Source organism: Schistocerca americana, chromosome 1 (genome assembly GCF_021461395.2).
Source record: "Schistocerca americana isolate TAMUIC-IGC-003095 chromosome 1, iqSchAmer2.1, whole genome shotgun sequence".
NCBI classification, from domain to species: Eukaryota; Metazoa; Arthropoda; class Insecta; order Orthoptera; family Acrididae; genus Schistocerca; species Schistocerca americana.
This window is the reverse complement of record NC_060119.1, coordinates 128,233,620-128,260,006: the sequence shown is the minus strand read 5'-3', so window position 1 is coordinate 128,260,006 and position 26,387 is coordinate 128,233,620. Positions and strand designations below refer to the sequence as shown.

Here is a 26,387-nt window from a genome sequence, read left to right as displayed (position 1 = left end):
TTTTCTATGTTCAAGTATTGGAGATTTTAATGTGTGATAGAGAATGAAACATCAGTGTTGGGAACGTGAAAGCTTCTACTTCCTTTTACCGTTCTTAAAGGCTACATACGAGACGTGTTTTTTAAGTAAGTACCGTTTTGAAATTAAAAAAAGACGTTCTAAGATATCTCAGTAATTTTATTTTTACATGAAAGCCTGTACCTTAATCTACGCACTGACGCCATTACAATCTGATTCTTCTTTGTTTACGTTGTGTACTGAGTGTTTAAGGTGCCTCCGATAGTCGTGAGTCCCGCCGAGTGTTATAAGATTTCTTAGTGCTAAAGGCCTAAAAGCGATTGATCTTCATCGTGAGATCTGTGCAGTTTACGGAGAAAACAGTATGCGTGATGGAATGGTAAGAAAGTGGTTGAAAGTATTTAAAGATGGTCGCACAAATGTGCATGATGAAGAACGTAGTGGTCGTCCTTCGGTCGTTAATGAAAGTTTGGTGCAGGAAATGGACAATAAGGCGAGAGAAAACAGACGCTTTACGATTTCCTCCTTACTTTCCTAATGTTTCTCATAGTGATCTAATAGTGTTATGGCATTGTGACCGAGCACTTTAATTACCGAAAATTGTGCGCACGTTGGGTACCGAAAATGTTGGATATGCACAAAACCAAACGTTTAGATAGTGCACTGACTTTCCTTGAGCGGTACCACAACGACAGCGATGATTTCTTAAGCTAAATCGTTACGGGCGATGAAACATGGGTGGCCTACGTCACACCAGAATCAAAGCAACAGTCCATGGAAGTTAGGCAAGGGCATCGTTTTGCTGCAAGACAATGCCCCTTCGCATGTGGCGAATAAGACCAAAGATCTCATCACATCTTTTCGATGGGAGACTCTAAATCATCCTTCGTACAGCCACGATCTTGCGCCCAGTCACTACCATCTGTTCCTGCACTTGAAGAAACACCTGGGCGGTCAGCGTCTTCAAGGCGATGACTAAGTCAAAACAGTGGTGATGCAGCGGCTAACAAGTCAGGCGGCAGACTTCTATGAGGAGGTTATTCAAAAACTGGTACAACGTTATGACAAGTGTCTCAATATTGACGGAAACTATGTGGAAAAGTAGATTAAGGTACAGGCTTTCATGTAAAAATAAAATTATTCAGATATCTTAGCACGTCTTTTTTTAATTTCAAAACGGTACTTACTTAAAAAACACGCCTCGTACATTATTTTTTTCTTTGTACATCTACATCTACATGATTACTCTGCAATTCACATTTAAGTGCTTGGCAGAGGGTTCATCGAACCACAATCATACTATCTCTCTACCATTCCACTCCCGAACAGCGCGCGGGAAAAACGAACACCTAAACCTTTCTGTTCGAGCTCTGATTTCTTTTAGTTTATTTTGATGATCATTGCTACCTATGTAGGTTAGGCTCCACAAAATATTTTCGCATTCGGAAGAGAAAGTTGGTGACTGAAATTTCGTAAATAGATCTCGCCGCGACGAAAAACGTCTTTGCTTTAATGACTTCCATCCCAACTCGCGTATCATATCTGCCACACTCTCTCCCCTATTACGTGGTAATACAAAACGAGCTGCCCTTTTTTGCACCCTTTCGATGTCCTCCGTCAATCCCACCTGGTAAGGATCCCACACCGCGCAGCAATATTCTAACAGAGGACGAACGAGTGTAGTGTAAGCTGTCTCTTTAGTGGATTTGTTGCATCTTCTAAGTGTCCTGCCAATAAGACGCAACCTATGGCTCGCCCTCCCCACAATATTGTCTATGTGGTCTTTCCAACTGAATTTGTTCGTAATTTTAACACCCAGGTACTTAGTTGAATTGACAGCCTTGAGAATTGTACTATTTATCGAGTAATCGAATTCCAGCGGATTTCTTGGAACTCATGTGGATCACCCCACACTTTTCGTCATTTAGCGTCAACTGCCACCTGCCACACCATACAGCAATCTTTTCTAAATCGCTTTGCAACTGATACTGGTCTTCGGATGACGTTACTAGACGGTAAATTACAGCATCATCTGCGAACAACGTTAGAGAACTGCTCAGATTGTCACCTAGGTCATTTATATAGATCAGGAACAGCAGAGGTCCCAGGACGCTTCCCTGGGGAACGCCTGATATCACTTCAGTTTTACTCGATCATTTGCTGTCTATTACTACGAACTGCGACCTTCCTGACAGGAAATCACGAATCCAGTCGCACAACTGAGACGATACCCCATAGGCCCGCAGCTTGATTAGAAGTCTATGGCAAAGTACCATTCGAATTATATAAGGACCATTGGCCTCCTAGTGCAATGAATATTAAAAATCGGTACTCCGATTTTCGTGTTCACGTATTAATATTATGATACATTTGCACATCTCCGCTGCTTTGTGGCGATATTGATCACTTCTCGGGAAGTAGAACAGAGCACTGTATCGAGTCCCCCTCCGACTTTCATGCGACACGGGCGTTTGTAACTGGACCAGATCCGGACCTGCGGTGAGCCTACCAGTTTCGTTCATTGGCGTGCATATCATGTCCGAGCTTATAGTAATCACGCCTACGACTGATGAGTGTGCGTGGGTCTGATCAATTTTTCGAGGATTAAAGGCGCCGGCCGCAACATGTACAGCACATGGGCGACGGTAACGCATCGCCATTGATGCTGCTGCTGACAGGACCACATTAGCATACATATGTCCGAACCACTCATGGAAATTCAAATCAGACGTGAATAATGTAGCTGATGTTCAGTTAAATGTGTGTAAGAAGCTTGTTCTTTAACCAAGAGTCACAGTCCTGCTCCTGCTTGCTGCGTTGTTAAAAAACGTTGTAAAATTTCTATTTAGTTCAGATCTTGATAAAGTGTGACATGATGAGGCCGAAGGACGCAGCGATCTAGTGTTCAAAATTTGCGGAATATAAAGCAGTCTTCGACTACAATTCTTTTGCCTTTATTTTACAACTGACTTCTATATTTATGATCATCGTCAGATATACACTATTGGCCATTAACATTGCTACACCACGAAGATGACGTGCTACAGACGCGAAATTTAACCGACAGGAAGAAGATGCTGTGGTATGCAAATGATTAGCTTTTCAGAGTAATCACACAAGGTTGGCGCCGGTGGCGACACCTACAACGTGCTGACATGAGGAAAGTTTCCTACCGATTACTCATACACAAACAGCAGTTGACCGGCGTTGCCTGGTGAAACGTTGTTGTGATGCCTCGTGTAAGGAGGAGAAATGCGTACCATCACGTTTCCGACTTTGATAAAGGTCGGATTGTAGCCTATCGCGATTGCGCTTTATCGTATCGCGACACTGCTGCTCGCGTTGGTCGAGATCCAATGATTGGTGGCAGAATATGGAATCGATGGGTTCAGGAGGGTAATACGGAACGCCGTGCTGGATCCCAACGGTCTCGTATCACTAGCAGTGGAGATGACAGGCATCTTATCCGCATGGCTGTAACGGATCGTGCAGCCACGTCTCGATCCCTGAGTCAACAGATGGGGACGTTTGCAAGACAACAACCATCTGCACGAACAGTTCGACGACGTTTGCAACAGCATGGACTATCAGCTCGGAGACCGTGGCTGCGGTTACCCTTGACGCTGCATCACAGACAGGAGCGCCTGCGATAGTGTACACAACGACGAACCTGAGTGCCCGAATGGCAAAACGTCATTTTTTCGGATGAATCCAGGTTCTGGAGGCGACATCACGGTGAACGCACATTGGAAGTGTATATTTGTCATCGCCATATTGGCATGTCACCCGGCGTGATGGTATTGGGTGCCATTGGTTACACGTCTCGGTCACCTTTTGTTCGCATTGACGGCACTTTGAACAGTGGACGTTACATTTCAGATGTGTTACGACCCGTGGCTCTACCCTTCATTCGATCCCTGCGAAACCCTACATTTCAGCAGGATAATGCACGACCGCATGTTGCAGGTCCTGTAATGGCCTTTCTGGATACAGAAAATGTTGGTCTGCTGCCCTGACCAGCATATTCTCCAGATCTCTCAGCAATTTAAAACGTCTGGACAATGGCGGCTCGTCACAATACGACAGTCACTACTCTTGAAGAACTGTGGTATCGTGTTGAAGCTGCATGGCAGCTGTACGTGTACACGTCATCCAAGCTTTGTTTGACTCAATGCCCAGGCGTGTGAAGGTCGTTATTACGGCCACAGGTGGTTATTCTGGGTACTGATTTCTCAGTATCTATACACCCAGATTGCGTGAAAATTGAATCACATGTCAGTTCTAGTATAATATATTTGTCCAATGAATACCTGTTTATCATCTGCATTTCTTCTTGGTGCAGCAATTTTAATGGCCAGTAGTGTACCCGTCTCGCCAGACTGGAGCATAAAACACCGAAAGACTTGTAGGCAACATAAGCATCGTCAAATTTGTTAAAATACAGTAAAACTGTGCGGTAAACAAACGTACGTGATCCGTAGTGTAACGTCACGAACAGCTGTTGGTGACCCTAAACTGTGGGTAACGTATGTTTGTTTCCCACACAGTTTTATTATGTTTTACAAATTTTGACGATGCTTATCTTGGCTGCAAATTTTTTTTATGTTTTATAAGCTAGTCTATCAAGACAAGACAAGACGATGACGAATAACTTAGGAACGCTCCAGCATCGTGTTTTATTCGCAGTGTTCTGCTCCAGACCCAAAGCGAGCCGCAAGCAGCTTTGCAATAAGAACGGAATTCATACCCTATTAAGCTCGTAGTCGTCACACTTCACTGTGTGTCCTATATTACTCCTAGAGGCCCTCTCACTACTTAGTGACGTCACTACGGCTGTGCTACACTTACATGTTGCCGCAATCTCCATTATAAATTCCGTGTACGAAACTGTGTTTTCATTGTGTATTTATGCCGTGTCATGGTGTCGACATTTTTTAAAAGATTTGTTGATGACTTGAAATTAAACTTCCTGGCAGATTAAAACTGTGTGCCGGACCGAGACTCGAACTCGGGACCTTTGCCTTTCGCGGGCAAGTGCTCTACCATCTGAGCTACCCAAGCACGACTCACGCCCCGTCCCCACCTTCCAAACTTCACAGAAGGAGACACTGTAGGCCTACTGGCGGATGTGACGCTGTGTGGACGGGGCGTGAGTCGTGCTTGGGTAGCTCAGATGGTAGAGCAGTTTCCCGCGAAAGGCAAAGGTCCCGAGTTCGAGTCTCGGTCAGGCACACATTTTTAATCTGACGGGAAGTTTCATATCAGCGCTCACTCCGCTGCAGAGTGAAAATTTCCCTGGAACTGAAATTACTTGACCTGTAGTTGTAGCTTATCTACACCCAAATATACAGGTTCAGGCAGCTAAAACGGGCCATCAGAGATAAATTCAGTATGTCATAGCGCGTTTGTCGCTAAATTGTCGAGGACAATGTGGAGAATTTTCTGACCCACACAGGTAATTTATGATGTTTATGAAATATTTCATCAAATCAGGGCACAAAAACATCACACGTCGTACAAAAGAGGCTTTATCTAACAAGCATTAATATTTTTCTTCTAAACATTTGAAATTTAACAATTCCAAATGAACGTAAAATACGTAACAAAATATTTAATATTTGAAAACCGAGAAAATTCCGTCTGATGTTTGAAAATGCGAGAACGCTCAGAGCTTCTGTCAAATAATCTCAATAAAAGGCAAGATGAAATTCTACAACAGACAAAACAACGTTTTCAGTTACTTCATTACCTAAGAATGTAAAATTAAAGCATTACTACAAAAGGCAAATTAAAAACTTCACTTAATCCTTGTTCCAATGAAGGAACAGCACTAAACATTTAATCAAGATGTGGACTGACACTTCTAAGCACAGCAATACAGAACAACCTAAGGGCCATTACAAAATCATCTGAGGAATCGGATTTACCTCGACCTGACAAATATTTATTTTTATTTATTTATTTATTTATTTAACCCGATCAGATTAGGGCCATCAGGCCCTCTCTTACATCGGACCAGTGTTCCACACATGCAGCATTTCACACATCAGAGTAACATCATGAACATAGTTTAAATGAGAAAATTAGCTTACTCTAGTGACAATATGAATAAAGACTAGTGACTAAGACCTAATAAAGTAAATGCGGAAGTATTTTTACAACAGTTGCTATACATACAGATTATGATAAAAGCATTAATAATAACAGTAAAACAAAAAATCAAATAATAATGATAAACATGACTAAGACCTAATAAAGTAAATGCTGGCAGTATTTTTACATCAGGTGCTATACATACAGATTACGGTGAAAGCAATAATAATAACAGTAAAAAAAAATCAAATAATAATGACAAACATGAGAAAGATTGGCAATAGTAATGAAGGTTTGTGCAGATGTACATTAATATTTTGGTGTGTAAAGTAGATGTTTACTAGTATAGCGAGTTTTGGGTACGGGAGGTTTAAGGAGGGGGAGAGAGGGAAGTAATGAGGTGAAGTGCACTCATGTACAGAGGAAGGCATTACTGTTGCTTAAGTAGATACGTCATTAACTGTTTTTTGAAGCCGGTCATGTTTTTAAGTTCTCTAACATAACGAGGGAGGTTATTCCAGAGTCGGGTTCCCGCTACTGTAAAAGACTTGGAGAAGGTGACTGAGCGATGCAGTGGAACGGAGAGGATTTTATTATGATGGGAACGTGTGTTTCTGTCATGTTGTTCCGACATGAGTGTTAGGGACGAGGAGAGATATGAGGGACAGTGTACATTTATAAGGCAGTAGATGAGACAGAGTGTATGGAAATCTCTGCGTTTGTCTGCACGCAGCCAGGACAATTTTGCATATGCTGGTGAAATGTGATCAAAAAGTCGAACGTCACAGATATATCGGACGCAGGCATTCGTGACCAGTTCTAGACGTCGGGAATTTTCCTGAGAGAGGCCTTGTAGGATAATATCGCTGTAGTCAATGATTGGGAGTATAAGCGTTTGTACTAATTTCTATTTCAGATCGAAAGGGAAGAGTTTTTTATATTTTTGTAGGACATGAAGGGATGCTGATGCTTTTTTGCACACTGCAGTTACGTGCTCTGTCCAATTTAGATTTTCATCTATTATTACTCCCAAACTCTTTGCTGAGGGCGAGAAGTTAATATTTGTTCCATTTAGGATAAGAGGTGGTACGGATTCCCGATGTTTTGGGCTAATGAGCTTAGAGTGACCAACAAGTACCGCTTGGGTTTTAGATGGGTTTAGTTTTAGACCTATGTCCTGTGCCCATTTTGACAGTGCATCGAGGTCAGTATTGAAATTTTCAATAGCTTTCTTGAGATTGCTTGGTTTCGCACTTAGATACAACTGAAGGTCATCAGCATACATATGGTATTTGCAATAGGTCAGGACCGATGACACATCATTGACATAAAGAGAGAAGAGTATAGGACCTAATACTGAGCCTTGGGGAACGCCTGACACTACCTGCCGCCATTGTGATTTTATATCCCCAGACAGGACGGGTTGCTGACGAGACGTCATGTGTGAGCGAAACCATTGCACTGCGCTTGGTGAGAAATTTAGACCGCTAAGTTTGGCTAGTAAGATGTCGAAGCCGACAGTATCAAATGCTTTGCTGAAATCTAAGAAGCAAATGATAGTCGCTTCTTGTCTGTCCATGGCAAGTTTCAGGTCATCTGTCACCTTTATCAGAGCGGGTGTTGTGTTTCGATGTTTACGGAAACCTGATTGGTATTCGTCTAGTAGGTTGTTAGTAGTTAGATAGTTGGTGAGCTGGTCATGAACTATATTACTTGAACTCTTTAAGAAGGATGCAAACGATTCAGCCTAGTTCTTTAAGATACTGCATCAATAAAATTTAAACAGCAGAAAGACGGACAGAAACCATTGACAATGTACATAGCTTGAATTGAAACTGAGGTTATTCAGGCTAGTCCTATAAAAGAACAACTCTAACAATGACGCCCACGTAGCTTCAACTAGAACGGCAGACAGTAAACTTAACTCCGAGTACACAATAAATTATAGGTTAAGCTCAAACAATATTCATAAAATATCGACAGTGTTCAAAGCTGATAAAAAGAAGTAACTGCTACGTAAAGAATTTTACTAATAAAAGTTGGTGAAACCTGTAAACGCTTCACGTAACATCGGAGTTACCTCAAGCCTAAAGTACATAGTATTAAAGAACCCTAAGACATAGCAGACGACTCCGAACAGCAGCTCGTGCCATCTACACCTTAAGGTCCTCACCAAACGAGTGCATCAAACGCTCAGCAGTCCCGCTTTGCAGTAGGCGAATTAGCAAGGCCGAGTTACACCAAATCCGAGCGACATCTTTCTCAGGTATTTAAGCTGACAAATAACAACACACATTGTCATTAGAAATGATATTCAGTTTCGACAGTTGCTCGTAGCGTCCATGCCCCACGTATCTCCCCATACTTGTTCTTGGATGGCCATCCTCCAGTTACCAGTAGTCAACGGTTCATAGAGACCTCATGCAGATCGCCGTTAAGTCGGCGTAGCAGGGACAGCGCCTGGCCCTTGGCGGGACGCGAATGACTGGGTTGCTTAGCTACGGGCAAAGAGGTTATATCGCGATTTCTATTTCATATCGAAACAATGCACCGGTCAGTTTACAGCTGCCGTATTATGGCATAGCCTTCGAAGAGCCTCTTCAGCGAGATAATATCTGCGGGACTTGATCAAGCAGTAAAAAGATAATATCGCCGTAAACAAGTGCCCAGGCGTCAGGAGAAGAGGTGCCTCAAACGTCTATCCTACTGTACGAAATATAAGCAAATATATAACTCAGATACGGTCCGTCTGTTTGCATGCGCACTTTAAGTTCAAAAATGGTTCAAATGGCTCTGAGCACTATGGGACTAAACATCTAAGGTCATCAGTCCCCTAGAATTTAGAACTACCTAAACCTAACTAACCTAAGGACATCACACACATCCATGCCCGAGGCAGGATTCGAACCTGCGACGTTAGGGGTCTCGCGGTTCCAGACTGTAGCGCCCAGAACCGCACGGCCACTCCGGCCGGCCACTTTAAGTCCGTCTGTGTATCGTTCGTTGTTGTAGCAAACAGACAACACGTGAAGCTAACCAAATCTTCACAATGTATGCCACAGTTGAAAAAGTGGACCTGACTTTCGTTTATGGCGAAGGTTGCCGGACTGCTAGAGCAGTGGTGTGGTTCTATGCTGCAGGTACAGGCTGTTCGAAAAGTTGCTCAGGAGTTTCGATATGTGGTGGAAATCACGTCCAAGGGCGTCTACGCAACTCTGGACCCGATTAATTTTATTGGAGAACACTTCCTGCATGACTAGTTGTGATTTGCTTCTCACGTTCGAGGTTATTTCAGTTTTTAAGCCACAAAGCGTGGGGGGACGATTGTGATACATCGTAGATTTTGCTGCTCCCCAAAGAAAACAGTCTGACGAAGCAAGGTCCAACAAGAGAGGGGGGCATAGGCTTTCTTGAGATAACACGTTCCCAAAGAACACTTCCAGAAGACGAGTAGTGGTGTGCGCAGCAGCATCACCTATAGTTGGCCAAAGATGTCGTAGATCATGTAGCAACAACGTGCACTGTTGAAAGTTTCTACAAAAAATAAAAGCTCAATAGTCTGCCGTCTCGCTATTGCTACACACACGCCAGTTTTCTGCACTAGTGTTCTCTGTTGGCTGTACTCGTGTGTTTTGGGTGTTAACATGGCCAGAGAGGCGGAACCATGCGTCGTTTGAATACAAGCTGACATCAAGAATTTCGGTGGTATTCTTTAGAACAAAAGTTGTAAATCTTTTGCAGTAATGTATTCGAATCTCATGATCTGCACCTTTTAAATCTTGCTCTGCTGTCACTTTATATGCGAAAAATTTAAATGTCTCCCTCCCCGCTTTAGCGCGGTTGTAAATCTGTTATCTTCTTCTTGTCAAATTGGCCCAATGATTTGCTGCATAGAGTTATAAACATCCAACAAGTTCTGCTCGTTTAGTTTGTGTGGACTTCCAATTCATTCGGCTTCTAACACTAAACCTGTCTCTCCTAATTTCTCAGTAAGTCGAGGAACCGCATTACGATGAGGTACAGCTGTTTCCGACATTTAATCGCCTTGTCGATAAGTATTTCAACAAGAAAAATACGTCCTTCAGTTGAAAGCACCATAACTTAAAAACAAATTGAACATCTAAACATAACACATCGCATTTAATAGTTTTCATCAGTGGAATCGAACTGTTAAATGTTACGCAACAATGGAATGATTTAAAAAGCAATAGCGTATCCATGAAAGAACAGTTCTGCCAACTTGTGTTCTGCCAACTTTGTTTCGAATGTCCAACGTAACTTTTTAACCTACTTCGATACTTTGTAAGCCAGTGAACAGCGACTTTCAGGACGCACTGCATCGTCATAGTACCAAGCTCCTAAAATCTGTCTTTGCAAGGAACAACAAAAAATCAATAAATTGAAAGTATGAAGAATAAAATATACCGAAGAAAAAGAACAGCAACTAATGAGAGAAATGCAGCGAACATTTTAGCAGTGGTAAACACAGTTCACATGTCACTACGGGGCAGCATGAATGTACGAGCGGGATCAGCCATGAGTGTTTTGCGTATATTACATTCCAAAGCAATTCTCTACTTCAACAGTTCCTTGGTAATTACTTTAGAATCGGTTACAGTTCTCCGAATGGGGCGCAGTAAACCGGTTTTTGTACGAAAAATCTTCTTTACGTATGAATCATCGTTTACAAACCATGGCAAGTAAATCTTTTGCACTATGCACTACTAGTCAACTGAAAATCCACGCTGGCTGAGAGAAATGGATTGACAACGTTCTTGCTCTGTCAACGTGCGATGTGGGATTTTCAAGAAACGCATCACTGATCCCTATTTTCATTGATGGGACTCTAAATAGCTACAAGTTTCTGCAGTTCCTAACAGATACACTAGGGCAGTTGTCGGCAGAAAAAAAAAAATGGTTCAAATGGCTCTGAGCACTATGGGACTTAACATCTGAGGTCATCAGTCACCTAGAACTTATAACTACTTAAACCTAACTAACCTAAGGACATCACACACACCCATGCCCGTGGCAGGATTCGAACCTGTGACCGTAGCGGTCGCGCGGTTCCAGACTGTAGTGCCTAGAACCGCTCGGTCACACCGGCCGGCTGTCGGTAGAAATGCCATTGGACAAAAAGCAAACCACGTATTACCAACATGACTATAGTACGCCCGTCCTGCGCAGATAATTGCAGACTTTCTTTTTTTACAAAAAAAAGGCGGAGCTTGTGCTGGCGTACGTCTTGCCAGCACACCGGTCGGCACTGGGAAACATTGTATAGCAGGCGCTGAACTAGGCGCACCTATGACAAGACAAGGCCAAGACAAGCCCTCTGGCTACGCGCCGATAACGCCCCCTGCGCAGCGTGCATATAGGACGCCGCCGCCGACCGAGTTGTGTCAATCTCTCAGTCTCAGTGCCTTAGTACGTCGCATCGGGTCTCAATTCACATTGCACCTCAATACGTCGCCCTGTGCTCTAGTCTTCCACAGTGATAGTCGTCGCCTCGCGCCTTAGCTAGTTGTCAAGGAACGTTAGCCATTGCATATAGTTGTGATATGGACACTTACAAGATTCAAGAATTAGGACGTATTATTTACTGATGTTAACCACAAAACTTCAGCTGGCCATCATTGCAATACTCAATTGCTCCCTGCAATAAAGTTTATTTTAACAACATGTACATTTTGTGTTGTAAGGCAACCGGTCACCCTCCTATCACCCTCTCCTCATCCACCCAAGAACCACAAAATATTACAATAGGGCACAGCCACAACAGAGCCTATTTACCCGGCCGTTCGGGGAACACAAAATAGCCTGCACGCTCACCAGACTTAACACCTCTGGACTTCTACACTACTGGCCATTGAAATTGCTACACCAAGAAGAAATGCAGATGATAAACGGGTATTCATTGGACCAAATATATTACACTAGAACTTACATGTGATTAAATTTTCACGCAATCTGGGTGCATAGATCCTGAGAAATCAGTACCCAGAACAACCACCTCTGGCTATAATAACGGCCTTGATACGCCTAGGCATTGAGTCAAACAGAGTTTGGATGGCGTGTACAGGCACAGCTGCCCATGCAGCTTCAACACGATGCCACAGTTCACCAAGAGTAGTGACTGGCGTATTGCGACCGGCCATTTGCTGGGCCACCATTGACCAGACGTTTTCAATTGGTGAGAGATCTGGAGAACGTGCTGGCCAGGGCAGCAGTCGAACATTTTCTGTATCCAGAAAGGCCCGTACAGGACCTGTAACATGCGGTCGTGCATTATCCTGCTCAAATGTAGGGTTTCGCAGGGGTCGAACGAAGGGTAGAGCCACGGGTCGTAACACATCTGAAATGTCACGTCCACTGTTCAAAGAGCCGTCAATGCGAACAAGAGGTGACCGAGACGTGTAACCAATGGCAACACATACCATCACGCCGGGTGATACGCCAGTATGGCGATGACGAATACTCGCTTCCAATGTGCGTTCACCGCGATGTCGCCAAACACGGATGACGATTTGCCATTCGTGCACCCAGGTTCGTCATTGAATACACCATCGCAGGCGCTCCTGTCTGTGATGCAGCGTCAAGGGTAACCGCAGCCACGGTCTCCGAGCTGATAGTCCATGCTGCTGCAAACGTCGTCGAACTGTTCGTGCAGATGGTTGTTGTCTTGCAAACGTCCCCATCTGTTGACTTAGGGATCGAGACGTGGTTCCACGATCCGTTACAGCCATGCGGATAAGATGCCTGTCATCTCGACTGCTAGTGATACGAGGCCGTTAGGATCCAGCTGGGCGTTCCGTATTACCCTTCTGAACCTACCGATTCCATATTCTGCTAACAGTCATTGGATCTCGACCTACGCGAGCAGCAATGTCTGCGATACGATAAACCGCAATCGCGATAGGCTGCAATTCGACCTTTATCAAAGTCGGAAACGTGATGGTACGCATTTCTCCTCCTTTCACGAGGCATCACAACAACGTTTCACCACGCAGCGCCGGTCAACTGCTGTTTGTGTATGAGAAATCGGTTGGAAACTGTCCTCGTGTCAGCACGTTGTAGGTGTCGCCACCGGCGCCAACCTTGTGTGAATGCTCTGAAAAGCTAATCATTCGCATATCACAACATCTTCTTGCTGTCGGTTAAATTTCGCGCCTGTAGCACGTCATGTTCGTGGTGTAGCAATTTTAATGGCCAATAGTGTATCTGAGGGGAAAATTAAAAGAAGTGGTCTACAAGGAAACGCTCACGACTGCCAAAGATTTTAACCTAGAGTATAACACGTGCCTGTGCTGCAAAAAGTGGAAATGAAATTCAGCGCGCAGTAGTGATTTGCCAGAATCGCTTTCTAGTGTGTATCAATGCTCAGGGTCGACCTTTTGTTCCTTTAATAGTGAACAAATGAGCTGTAGTTGAGTCACATGTGTGCGTACGCTTGGTACAGTATGTCAGGTATTTTCTGACGGCGAGGCACTGATTTGCAACGCTGTTATTTTGTTGCTATTGATCAGTTCCTCACATGTTTAGTCGTTGAAACTCTGCTTCCATATTCTTTCAGTGGCAAGTAAAAAGTTAGCAGATTGATTCAGCTGCCCCTGCCGATGTGGTTTTATGCAGCCCGCAGTATTGTATCTAGCCTTGAAAAGCCACGCGCGAAATTTTAATATTCTCTCGCTCACTAACCGCAAACTATTAGCCTTATAGAAAAATGAGCAGGACCTTTTTTGTACGGGGATTGGTTTTCGCTGGAGGCCACGCTTTTCGAGTTATTCAAGAAAAAAGTACAAAAGTGACTTTCAAACGCACCTCTACCCCACACTTATCAGTCACCAGTAAGGATTTCTAGTATGTTGTTCGTGGACCTCTGTCATACCACTGCACAAAACTTTCCGATTGCACAAACCATTCCCATTCGACCTTTTTTGGTCTTTATTCATTGGGTTATTACACCAACAGCATAGTCAGCTGTTTCATTATCATTACTGATTTAAACGAGCCCGTGAGGGGCTTTTGTAAACGTTATGCCAAAACTAATTACGTTGAGAATTCAATCCAAAGTTAACCTTTACAAGCAAAGTAGTTTCGTAGTCAGAAGGACTGATGAATATAACAATGTAATTGTTCATTTTATGCGGTTAAAGTTCAAAAAATTGTTAGGTAAAATTCAAAATTGTTAGGTAAACTTCACACAAACGTAAGTGCTTGACTGGGCCGGTGGTGTAATAATGTCAGTCAATGAAAACTAAAAAACGTCGAATATGGGGGAAATAATTCGTGCAATCGAAGATTTTTGTATTGTTGTAGGAGGGAGTGCTATGAACGACATACTAGAAATCCTGACCAGTGGGGGCTGCCTTTGAACGACACTTCTGTACGTTTCTCTCGAATAACTAGAAAACTTCGGCCTCTAGCGAAAACGTGTCCCAATACAAATTTTAACCACATAACATTTTCCTACATAAGGGTCCGTTCACATTTTCTATGGGACTAATAACTGGCGTGCAGCGAGCGAGATAATATGAAAATCTCACACATAGTTTTTTAAGACCAGATGTAACATTGCGGTTTGCATAAAACGACATCGGTAAGGGCCAGCTTCATCACCTTGTATGGTTATATTAAACGGAAGAAAGTGGACCTCCAGTACAGCGCAACGCGCAGCGCGCTAGTTTGTGAGACAGGGAGATGAGTCATACCCAGATCGGACCCACGTAGCGGATTACCAACTGTGCCTTTAAGGAAAGGTTCTCATATAGACACACGGAAAATGGGTGGAGGTCCAACCCTTTTATATACAAGGATTATTTTTGTTAAAATGGGGATACTATAAATTTATGATACATACACTATGTGATCAAAAGTACCCGGACACATGGCTGAAAATGACTTACAAGTTCGTAGCTCCCTCCATCGGTAATGCTGGAATTCAATATGGTGTTGGCCCACCCTTAGTCTTGATGACAGCTTCCACTCATGTAGGCAAACGTTCAGTTAGGTGCTGGAAGGTTTCTTGCGGAATGGCAGCCCGTCCTTCGCGGGGTGCTACACTGAGGAGAGGTATCGATGTCGGTCGGTGAGGCCTGGCGCGAAGTAGGCGTTCCCAACCATCCCAAAGGTGTTCTATAGGATTCAGGTCAGGGCTCTGTGCAGGCCAGTCCATTACAGGTGTGTTATTGTCTTGTAACCACACCGCCACAGGCCGTGCATTATGAACAGGTGCTCTATCGTGTTGAAAGATGCACTCTCCATCCCCGAATTCCTCCTCAACAGTGAGAAGCAAGAAGGTGCTTAAAACATCAATGTAGGCCTGTGTTGTGATAGTGCCACGCAAAACAAAAACATGAAAAACACGACCACACCATAACACCAACGCCTCTGAATTTTACTGTTGGCACTACACACGGTGGCAGATGACGTTCACCGGGCATTCGCCATACCCACACCCTGCCATCGGATCGCCACATTGTGTACCGTGATTCGTCACTCCACATAACATTTTTCCACTGTTCAATCGTCCAATATACGCTTCGTACACCAAGCGAGGCGTCGTTTGGCATTTACCGGCGTGATGTGTGACTTATGAGCAGCCGCTCGACCATGAAATCCAAGTTTTCTCACCTCCTGCCTAACTGTCATAGTACTCGCAGTCGATCCTGATGCAGTTTGGAATTCCTGTGTGATGGTCTGGATACATGTATGCCTACTGCACATTACGACCCTCTTAAACTGTCGGCAGTCTCTGTCAGTCAACAGACGAGATCGGCCTGTACGCTTTTGTGCTGCTTGTATCCCTTCACGTTTCCACTTCGCTAAAAACATCGGAAACAGTGGACCTAGGGATGTTTAGGAGTGTTGAAATCTCGCGTACAGACGTATGACCCAAGTGACACCCAGTCACCTGACCACATCCGGAGTCCGTGATTTTCGCGGAGCGCCCCATTCTGCTCTCTCTAGATGTCTAATGACTACTGAGGTCGCTGATATGGAGTACCTGGCAGTAGATGGCAGCATAATGCATCTAATACGAAAAACGTATGTTTTGGGGGGTGTCCGGATACTTTTGATCACATAGTGTACTTTCGTGTATGAAAACATTTTTTCTTATAATAAACACGTCGGCTGCAGCCCTTGTCAAAGTATACGCCTCGCAATGTGTCCTGGTTTGCATGAAGCGTTGTACACACTCGTTATTCGTCAGAACCATAAAAACAGAAAATTCTATATTTATAATGAATTTGGGGAGGCCTCATCACGATGTGGTTTTGAAAAATCCTCGAAAAAAAATGGCAGCTATTTGAAAAAAACATGTCAATTTCTTCGCATGTTTTTCCAAGTCCAAATGTGTGAAAAAAATATTTAAAATTCGAATTAAATAGCTCTCGCTAAATTTAACTACCCTTTGTTTTTTTAAAAAAAATCAAACGAATCGGTTAACCCGTGGGGATCCAGAAAGCTTACGCGCTGAAAAATGTTGTTGCGAGAAAAACTCATTTAAACTTCAGAGCAACAACAAAAAAAGTTATTTCAAAACTCACAGCAAACAGGCGGGGCCAGGTACATTGAGACATCCTTCCTCTTACTTCACGTGCTCTGGTTCTGAATTTGTGCTGTATTTTTTTCGGTCCGGACTCTTAACAGACATTCCTTGTTCTCTGCCTCTACGCGTTTCCTGTCAGATAAATCTCCGGTATTTTTGCTGTTCGTCGCTATGACGATCAGTAACACGTTCATAGTCTTCAGAATAGATGAATAACCTTCGTTAAATATACCTGCAGCTATAGATACTGCTACTTCAACAGTTTTTGCCCCACAATGAAGATATTTCGGTACCAGTTTTTAAAGGCATACGTTGAAACTCTCGTTATTATTTTGTGTATTGGCACCAGTGCATCCTTTAAGCAAATCCTTACTGGACATAAATTTGTACACTGGTCGAATATTTTCTTGAACTAATTCATCGGGAGTATACATCTGCCTATATTTCGGTCGGCGAGCGGTTCCATTCAACACGCTGTAACTTCTACTTCGACAATCAAGAAATCCTTTGCAGCCATAATCTATATACTCGTACAAATGAATTAAAGACATTAGCCGCCATTTATATCAATGGGGCAAGTTGAAAACTTGTCTCCGACCGGCATCGTCGATGTAAATCAGTGCCCAATGGCAGCTAAGGTCTTTAATTCCTTTGTGTTTTGATTCACAATGACTGCAGCTTCAAAATGGTATCTGTTCTTAATGGCTAAACAGACTCCATTGCAAGAAAAGCTAGTTTTTCAGGCATCTCAGTGTTTATTACGCCATATTTCCTGAACTGTGTGTCACACAATGATATAGTTTTGCAAGGACAGTCATCAGTGTATGTAAATACACTGTGCAAAATCTGGCAAGAGTTCAGGCAATTCGTTTGCATCCACACTGAAGAAGTTCATCAGCCGGTTAGCTTTAACGATATGAATATGGCATCTGTTCTTTCGGACATATCCCATATGAAGATGGCATCTGTTCTTTCGGACATATCCGAAAGAACAGATGCCATCTTCATATCGTTAAAGCTAACCGGCTGATGAACTACTTCAGTGTGGATGCACACGAATTACCTGAACTCTTACGGTACTCGGTGGATTGTCTGCCGTGAGTAATGTGTATAATGGCAGGGGCACTACGAATGTAATGTTTGGACTATATGTTGAGAATGTGGGTCTCACGGGGAGCGTGCCGGCGATAAATCCCTGCAGTCGCACTATCATCTGTGCTCTCGGTGGCTCAGATGGATAGAGCGTCTGCCATGTAAGCAGGAAATCCCGGGTTCGAGTCCCGGTCGGGGCACATATTTTCAACTGTCCCGTTGATGTATTTCAACGCCTGTCAGCAGCTAATGGTATTGATTTAATTGTAATTTCATTCTAGAGAGCTGCACGGTCACCAATGGCATCTGTTCTTTCGGACAGAATTGTTGCTGGTATGCCAGCACGGAATTGCAAACAAGTAAGCATTGTTCGGTAACAACAAGGGGGTTCATCCGTAGACTATAATGGATGTATTTTTAAGTCACTCAGAATTTTTGCTTTGTAATGCAGGTATTAAACACAATTTGGTTATGCACTTAACATTTTTATTCGGAAGCTATCTTCCGTTTTGGTTAGTCTACATCTCGGCTTATCTCAAGTGTCCAGACTTCGGGTGTTGTGGATATGTTTTCGCATTTGCGAGTTAGAAAAACCGCCGAAAATCTAAACTTTGATGGCCGAAGCGCTTCGGTTATCCGAGCACGCCTCTAGGATTGGCCCAAACTTCTAGGTCGCGCGAGTCCACAACACTTATTACGCTCGCACACTGTTGATTCCCGCAGACGAACAGCCAATATCGTCATTTTAGCCCGTCGAGGCTATGGCTGTAACGTCTGTATTTAAACACTGTTGTGTCTTCACATTACAACGCCATTCGCACATGCATGCACCCTGTTTAACTGAAGCAATCCAGGATGAGCTTAACATTTATTTGTATATCTTTGAGATCTGAATCACAATAGATCTCTTTGGTAAATTTCGTTCTCAGTTTTGTTTATAGATGGCCAGAAATCAACACTTCTTTATACAGAGTGAAGTTACATATCTACAACGTTGTTATCCCTGTTATCGCTATGTAGAGGACACTGTAGTATATCTTTTAGTGTACCAGTCTGCTCACATTCTCATTCATTTGATTGTCTTCTGTGTTCTTTCGTCTAGCTTTAACATTATAGTGGTGTTCTTTCAGTTATGGAAAACAACGCAGTAGTCAGTGATAACGGCAATCTCATATTCTTTCGTTCAAGACCATTAGTTCCTATTCCAAAGTTGTATTTCGACTCCTCTCTCAGCTCAATTTATGCGCAACCTTTTGAATCGCCCTGTACAGTTTGTGTTAGCATTCTGGTTGTTAAAAGGTGATGTTTCCCCTAACCAAATGACTGCTGTAAATACGACATGATTTTATTCCGTGAAGAGCTATTGCAGCTGCTAGACTCTCCTCTTCCTCCAGCCTTTGAACCCCCTGACCCAGTCGGTACACCATGACTTCGCACCTTCATGTACAAAAAGCTGCGTCGAAAAAGTGAAAGACGCCATCGTGGAATGTTAAAATCGCTGCACCCACTTGCGACCCTTTGATCGCATCCTAACGGTTGAAGTGAGTCGGATGTGTTGTTTCGCGTCGTACGAAACTAAGAAAGTGTGGAGTCCGCTGCTAGGATGGCAAAAGTTCAATACAAACCGAGCCCTACCTGGGAAATGAACTGTGTATTTACCCTTCTCTGAAAGTACCCTCATAGAAAGGCCATAAAAAAGTAATACCACTGTAATATAAAAAGACCACAACGAAGATTTTATATACATTTGTAACATAATTTCGTACCATGCATATTTATGGCAGAAAATGGACTTTAAACAAAGGTAACCTGGCACAATAATGACATGTGTGACAGTTATCTTGATTCTAGACTATGCAGCTACTCTGCTCAGTTAGTGCAGTGTGCAGGGTTTTGCTTTAGAATACCCAACTACAGATTTTCTTTTTTTGAAAACACTGACATGTTCGAGGAGTCTCCAGACCCGTCTTCGGCCTGGAATATCATTGATTGGGGCAGAACTGTCGTCATGAAGAGTTCCGCTTCGAACTGGGCCCCGATGAGCAGCGAAAACGTGTCTGTAGGGCTGTTGATAAAACATCGATATACCCATACATCGTTACTCCCACGGGAAGTATCGATGTATAACGACGAGTTGGTCTGTATATCGCATTGTCGATACCAAAATTGCAATATCGAGTACAGGTATTTTTATTTTATGTTATATTTTTTTCTCAGTTTTCAGTAAATATTTGAAATTTTCTTTTGAAATTGTAGTAGGACATAATTTTACTTTCACTTTGTAAGGAGTCCTACTACTTTTTGAGGATTTCATCACGTCCAGTCATTGTGTTTGACTATGTGAAGCAAGTATAAGTGGCACAAAAGGAGTAGTCAGATTGCACTGCGTGATGACATTGTGAATGGAATAACAAGATTTCCGTGTGAAGAAACAGCACACCAGCCGCGTTAAAAAAATCAATTTTTAAGGCAACTAGTGTGCTACTTCTCCACATCGGCATTCTTCAAAAACAGTTACTGAAAATCATGAACAACAATCTAAATGACGACACTGGTCTTTTCAGCGGGTGGCGACGTGTGAGGGTAAATGGCGACGTAATCGTCGATCGACGCAATCGACAGAAACTGCAACGCTTAGCTTCACGACGCCATTTCCCTACATCAGCGCGAAAAAAAGTTTATTTCAACGTGAATCCAATGACAAATTAAGAAAAGAAGCTGTGAGAGGTTACTTGGAATGAAATATTGCATGACAATGCACTATGTACACAGTTGTTAGCTAAACACAACAGTCAGCCAAAAAAGTATTGTAATACAAGGTTTTCATGTGCACAATGTCCCATTATTAACTTACAAAATTTGCAAATTAAGTGTTTTTCTTTCAGCTCAGTGCTTTTCTTTCTGCTCTAAGGGGCATAGGCCGGATGCTAACTTGTTGATGTACAGAATATCTAATAATAAATCAATACCTAAACAACTCTAAAACCGGCACTACATCTACAACGTGCAGCCGATATTTTTACAAGCGGATAGGTCAGTATTTCTTAATCGATATATCGATAATTTATATTGACATACACGGGGCGACTGCGACATGTTTAATATATCGATATAGCGGATTCCCGATATTTTTAGAAATATCAACATTCCAAGTCAATAAAATTCTTCTGGGTTTAAGGCCGCATTGTCAATTAGCAGTACACCCTAAGGAAGGCGTCTTGCAACAGTTGCTGGCCTCGGTGGCCGAGCGGTTCTAGGCGCTTCAGTCCGGAACCGCGCGACTGCTACGGTCGCAGGTTCGAATTCTGTCTCGGGCATGGATGTGTGTGATATCCATAGGTTAGTTAGGTTTAAGTAGTTCAAAGTTCTAGGGGATTGATGACCTCAGAAGTTAAGTTCCATAGTGCTCAGAGCCATTTGAACCATTTCTTTCGTTCTTTTTTTTTCTTCATCAGTCGCCGAAACGTCGGAATTTTAGAGCTGACAATGCGGCCTCAAACCTAGAAGAATTAAGCCCAAGTTTACATCAACATTCCTAGTCTGGAGGCGCCCAGACAGTGGTGAGAAACCACTTTGTTGCCCGCCATATGGGCTGCCAAGCACGAGTGATGGTCTGGTGTGTCATTTCATTTCATAGCAGGACCGCTGTGATTGTCGGCTCAATGAATGTGACTCCATCTTCTGGTAGAGTATAGGACTACGGCTGTTCAATGTTCAATAAAAACAATACCAATCGCCGTTGTATAGGTTTTTTTTTTTAGGCAACCAGTTTCGACGTTACACTACGTCATCTTCAGGCCTAAACTGCTCCAATCCAGTAACCTTCGTGTTATAAATATAGCAGCGTCTTTAACTGGTCTCGTAGTAGCTATTACGAGACCAGTGGAAGGCAGTGCCATGAAGGACGACAAAACGTGGCGTAGAGTATCGTCGATGTACCGCTGTGCTCTAAGGGTGCAGCGAATGACAACCAAAGGATTGTCGGAACGTATGGCAGGCGACAGTCGTTTGGTATGCCACAGCTGTCTGAGGTTTGTCCAAGCACCTCTTTGCCCTTTAATCTCATTGACTGGGGTAGAGCTGGCTTCAGTCGCCGACCGGGGTGGCCGAGCGTTTCTAGGCGCTACATTCTCGAACCGCGCGACCGCTACGGTCGCAGGTTCGAATCCTGCCTCGGGCATGGGTGTGTGTGTGTGATGTCCTTAGGTTAGTTAGGTTTAAGTGGTTCTAAGTTCTAGGGGACTGATGACCTCAGAAGTTTAGTCCCAGAGTATTCAGAGCCATATGAACCATTTGTCTTCAGTCCCGCTTCGAAATGACACCCGTCGACCAGAAATATCATGTCTGGTGACGCCCCAGACAGGGGTGGGATACCAGTCTGACTGTTGCTGGCAATTTGACACGGCAACCAGGAGTGATGATTTGTGGTACCATTTCATTTCACAGCAAGACCCCTTTGGTTCCCATTCGGATTATTTCTTCGTGGAGCGTGGATATTTTCCTCTAGAGCGTATTATTGCAACGGAATTTTATGTCCCCAGAACCATACCCACATAGGACCAACAAATTACTTTATTGTTACAGTTTCCTAGCCACAAGTCAGAGATTACACGGTATATATCCGTTTAATTAATAGGCGACATATGAGGTAAAAATGGTTCAAATGGCTCTGAGCACTATGGGACTTAACATCTATGGTCATCAGTCCCCTAGAACTTAGAACTACTTAAACCTAACTAACCTAAGGACAGCACACAACACCCAGCCATCACGAGGCAGAGAAAATCCCTGACCCCGCCGGGAATCGAACCCGGGAACCCGGGCGTGGGAAGCGAGAACGCTACCGCACGACCACGAGATGCGGGCATATGAGGTAAAGAAAGTATCAAAAGAAAACACTTTAATGCAGAGGCAAGAAGAAAACTGTGAATGAATAGTATAAAAATTGGATCGGGGAAACGCATACCCGATACGCAGTGTCAAAACAGGAGCCGAAGCTCAGATATATTCGCACGAAATGGGAAACCAAGCAGCCATCAACTGTTCCTAGATGGGCCGAAACCAACAAAATCAGTTCGTAGGGGAATCTAATCCAAGAGAACGGCCGTTACTTTATGTGATTGTACTAGACATGTCGTGACCATTGCTCTGGATCATCGAAGTACGGTTAATGCTGACTCGCACAGAGGACGTCAATGAAGTCAAGAAAAACTGCGAAATAGTTCATCATTCTTCATCATGACAATCCCAGCCAGCACACAGCGTATCATTTGATTATTTGACGAAGAAAACATTTAGTTAACACCTCAATGCTCATATCTACCTGCTTTTTATTCCATTAAGTAAAACAAAAAATGTACAGCCAGCGATTTTCACCACCGCTGGAAGCTGATAATGTTTCTCAGATAGCAAGATCAAAATGTAAAATTGCTTCCAGTATTGGTTCTAACGCGAACGAAATATACTAAGTATTAAAGGACATTTCAAGAAACAATACTCATGAAAAGAATGCTGTCTTCTTCCGTTCTTTCCGTAAAATGCACCCATTATGAGTTGCCTACGCTAGTGAGAATAAATTACTTTCCGATAGTCAAAACCGAACGACATCTTTACTGATGCGTTCTCACATATACCGTCACGAGACTACTGCTCATGTTTGTTATACACGGCGACAGCTGCGCGCCAAACGAGCAGTCAATTATTCTGTTGAAAACGATATCCAATGAATGCAAATGATATTGTTTTGTAACGTGATTTGCAGAAAAGGGAGCGTACGTAACGGAATAAATTGCAGGAATGATGAAAAGAAGACACCAAATTTGTTGTTCTGTAGGCTTCCTAAAGACTACAAGAGTTATGAAACATCACGTTACAGGGTTGTTTAGCTAGGACTGTCTCGTAACCGACTGATATTTTACTGAAGAATATCATTTCTTTTTTAAGTACATGAAATGGATAGCACAGAGAACATGACTTACTGCAGAAAGACGTCGCATACCTACACAGTGACGTTCACTACAAAATTGATCCAAATCATTTTATGAATACATTAACTGGAAACTGGTATGGAATTATGTAACGTCCTACGTAAAACAGCATAACTGTAACTGAAAACTACCGCACAGGCGTGATAATAAAACGACAAACGATAATTTGCCGACTCAAAGAAAGAACAGAAAGAAATTCGTAAGTGTTGCTACGCCGGAACTACAAACATCAGAAACTTCAAAACGGTCATCTCTTGAAGAAGACGTACTTACATTAAACAGACATTTGTGAACTGAGAAGTCGAGAAAAGTGCAAGAACGTGCAGTCTTTTAGATTCCGTGCAAAATCGTTGCGTGTCAAAGGAGTTACCTATCACAAGAACAGTCAGAAACAGAAATAAATGCTTGTTATCAAAGCTTGTTATGTGAAATAGGGATAAGCTGCAACTGTAAACAATTTCGAGAGCATTTTTTTATGAAAACATTGTAACTTCCGTCATTTCATTCATGAGTTTAGGCTCTCGACATAAAAGTTTTCTGGGTTTGGTACCGCGTCATAATGTAAAAACTACTGCTGCTATAGAAAAGCCAACGTTTCGGCCACGATTGCAGCGGCCTCCTTCTGCATCTAGACCCAGAACGAAACGTTGGCTTTTCTGTAGCAGCAGTAGTTTTTACATTATGACGCGGTACCAAACCCAGTAAACTTTTATGTCGACTGACTCTGGCCGCGGAAGCCTACGCAATTATGTTAGTTTAGGCTCTGTTTACGTTTGTTTCACAATCATTCAGGTCTCTTTATATTTTACTAACGCTTGTTTCGGAAAAATATAATAACAATTTTGTAAAAATAAGTAGATAAAAATTAAAAACAAATATTAATCTTACAGCACATATCGCACGCGGCAAGAACAATGAAATAACTCACAAGTGCAATACTTGAGGAAACACGGTTTAAGGAATTAATTCTATAAAACTTATACTGAAACAGCATAAGCTTCTTTCAAATTTCAAAATCATGTATTTTTGGCAGTAAGTTCCATTACATTTTTTGTGCACGTTGGGGAACACAATGACATTATCTAAAATTGCCGTTTTTCGAGTTGCGCTATTTTCCTTGTTGCACCGTAATACGAACGATAGCTGATGAATGTCTTTCTCAACGCTAGCGGCCCTAGGGGATCTCCAATTGTCACATTCTAACAACTTTTACTGCAGTTAGTGGCACGACTGTATATGTTAGTCAGAATGCAATGAACATTTAGTCGGCACCGAACCGCAATGTGTATTAGTCGCTCATCGAAAATGCAACCGTCTACTGACGGGAACGAAGTGCTAAGAGTATCAAGCAGCTTGCTAGCCATACGAGTTAATAGTCACCAAATAATAGTAAGACTTAGCCTCAAAATGTGAAAGTAATGCATTTACCGCGCTTTGAGAATCATACTGCAATCACAAAAAATAAAGGGACAGGAAGTAGAAATCACTGCTGCTTTATATTCGTAGTACAGACATTAAACCTAGGCTATGCTACCTCGACACAAAATTGTCGGTACTGCCCGCATGGCTAAGGGCCTCTTTGCTGTGGCGTATTAATGCGCGTCTTTGTATAGAACTTCAACTGTCTCTGAAAAATGTCATATTACCACGTTGGACTGCTGATAAAATGGTTCATTTATACAGTCAGTTTCAGTCGTCTGACCATCACCAGGTTCATAAATTTATTCGTAGCAGCACGTGAGCCGAAATATAGAATCGTTGTCGTCAGCTGATAAAACCATGATTGATACACTATCACTGTTGTTAGCATCATATCGTGCCATTACGATATGATGAGAGTTCGTTTTCTCATCTGAGGATGACGATTTTATATTTCGCCTAACTTGATGTGGTGAATACTTTTATGAACCTGACGATGGTCAGACGGCTGAAACTGACTGTATAAATAACGTGTTTTATCGGCAGCTCAAGGAGATAATGTGACATTTTCAAACTGGTTCAGATGGCTCTGATCACTATGGGACTTAACTTCCGAGGTCATCAGTCCCCTAGAACTTAGAACTACTTCCACCTAACTAACCTAAGGACATCACACACATCCATGTCCGAGGCAGGATTCGAACCTGCGACCGTAGCGTGACATTTTCAAGTATACAAGAGTTATGTGGCATCATTCCCTGAAAATATACTTCCATTGTTTCATTTTATAATGAATAATTCCAAGTAACCTGCAGTAGTAACGTTTCTTCTTCACTACAAGCTTGTTTCGGCTATGTCGCTATTGTCAAATAAAGCTGTATATGTTAACATTTGGTGAGTCTACTTACGTTTATAAAAGCAGTACATAAAGGTCAATTTGTGTATATACTTACATCTCGTTGGAATCGATGCCCATACTGCAACAGCCAGTAAACTGTCGGCTATCTATTTGTAGCTAGATTGTTATAATCACGTGAGTTCTAATTATATAGAATATTTACATGAAATACTTTTGACATCTTGCCTGACTGTATAAATTATTACTCAGTGTAATCTTCCCAGATGCTTGATTTGTAGTTTCTCTTCACTCAAATGTCTAGACCTCAAAGACCTTAGATTATTGTTTACGGGATATGGGTGGAATATATTGTCTACACAAGTACCGT

At 42.7% G+C, this 26,387-nt stretch overlaps 1 protein-coding gene and 1 non-coding gene across 2 annotated transcripts in view; one reads left to right on the top strand and one right to left on the bottom strand.

The window, feature by feature from the left end:
* The window catches only part of LOC124605649 (angiopoietin-related protein 6-like), a 941,284-nt gene that overhangs the window by 910,867 nt on the left and 4,030 nt on the right, over positions 1-26,387 (bottom strand). The window lies entirely within an intron of this gene.
* On the top strand, positions 17,881-17,955 carry Trnat-ugu. Its single transcript has one exon. It is a non-coding gene; the product is annotated as a tRNA-Thr (tRNA).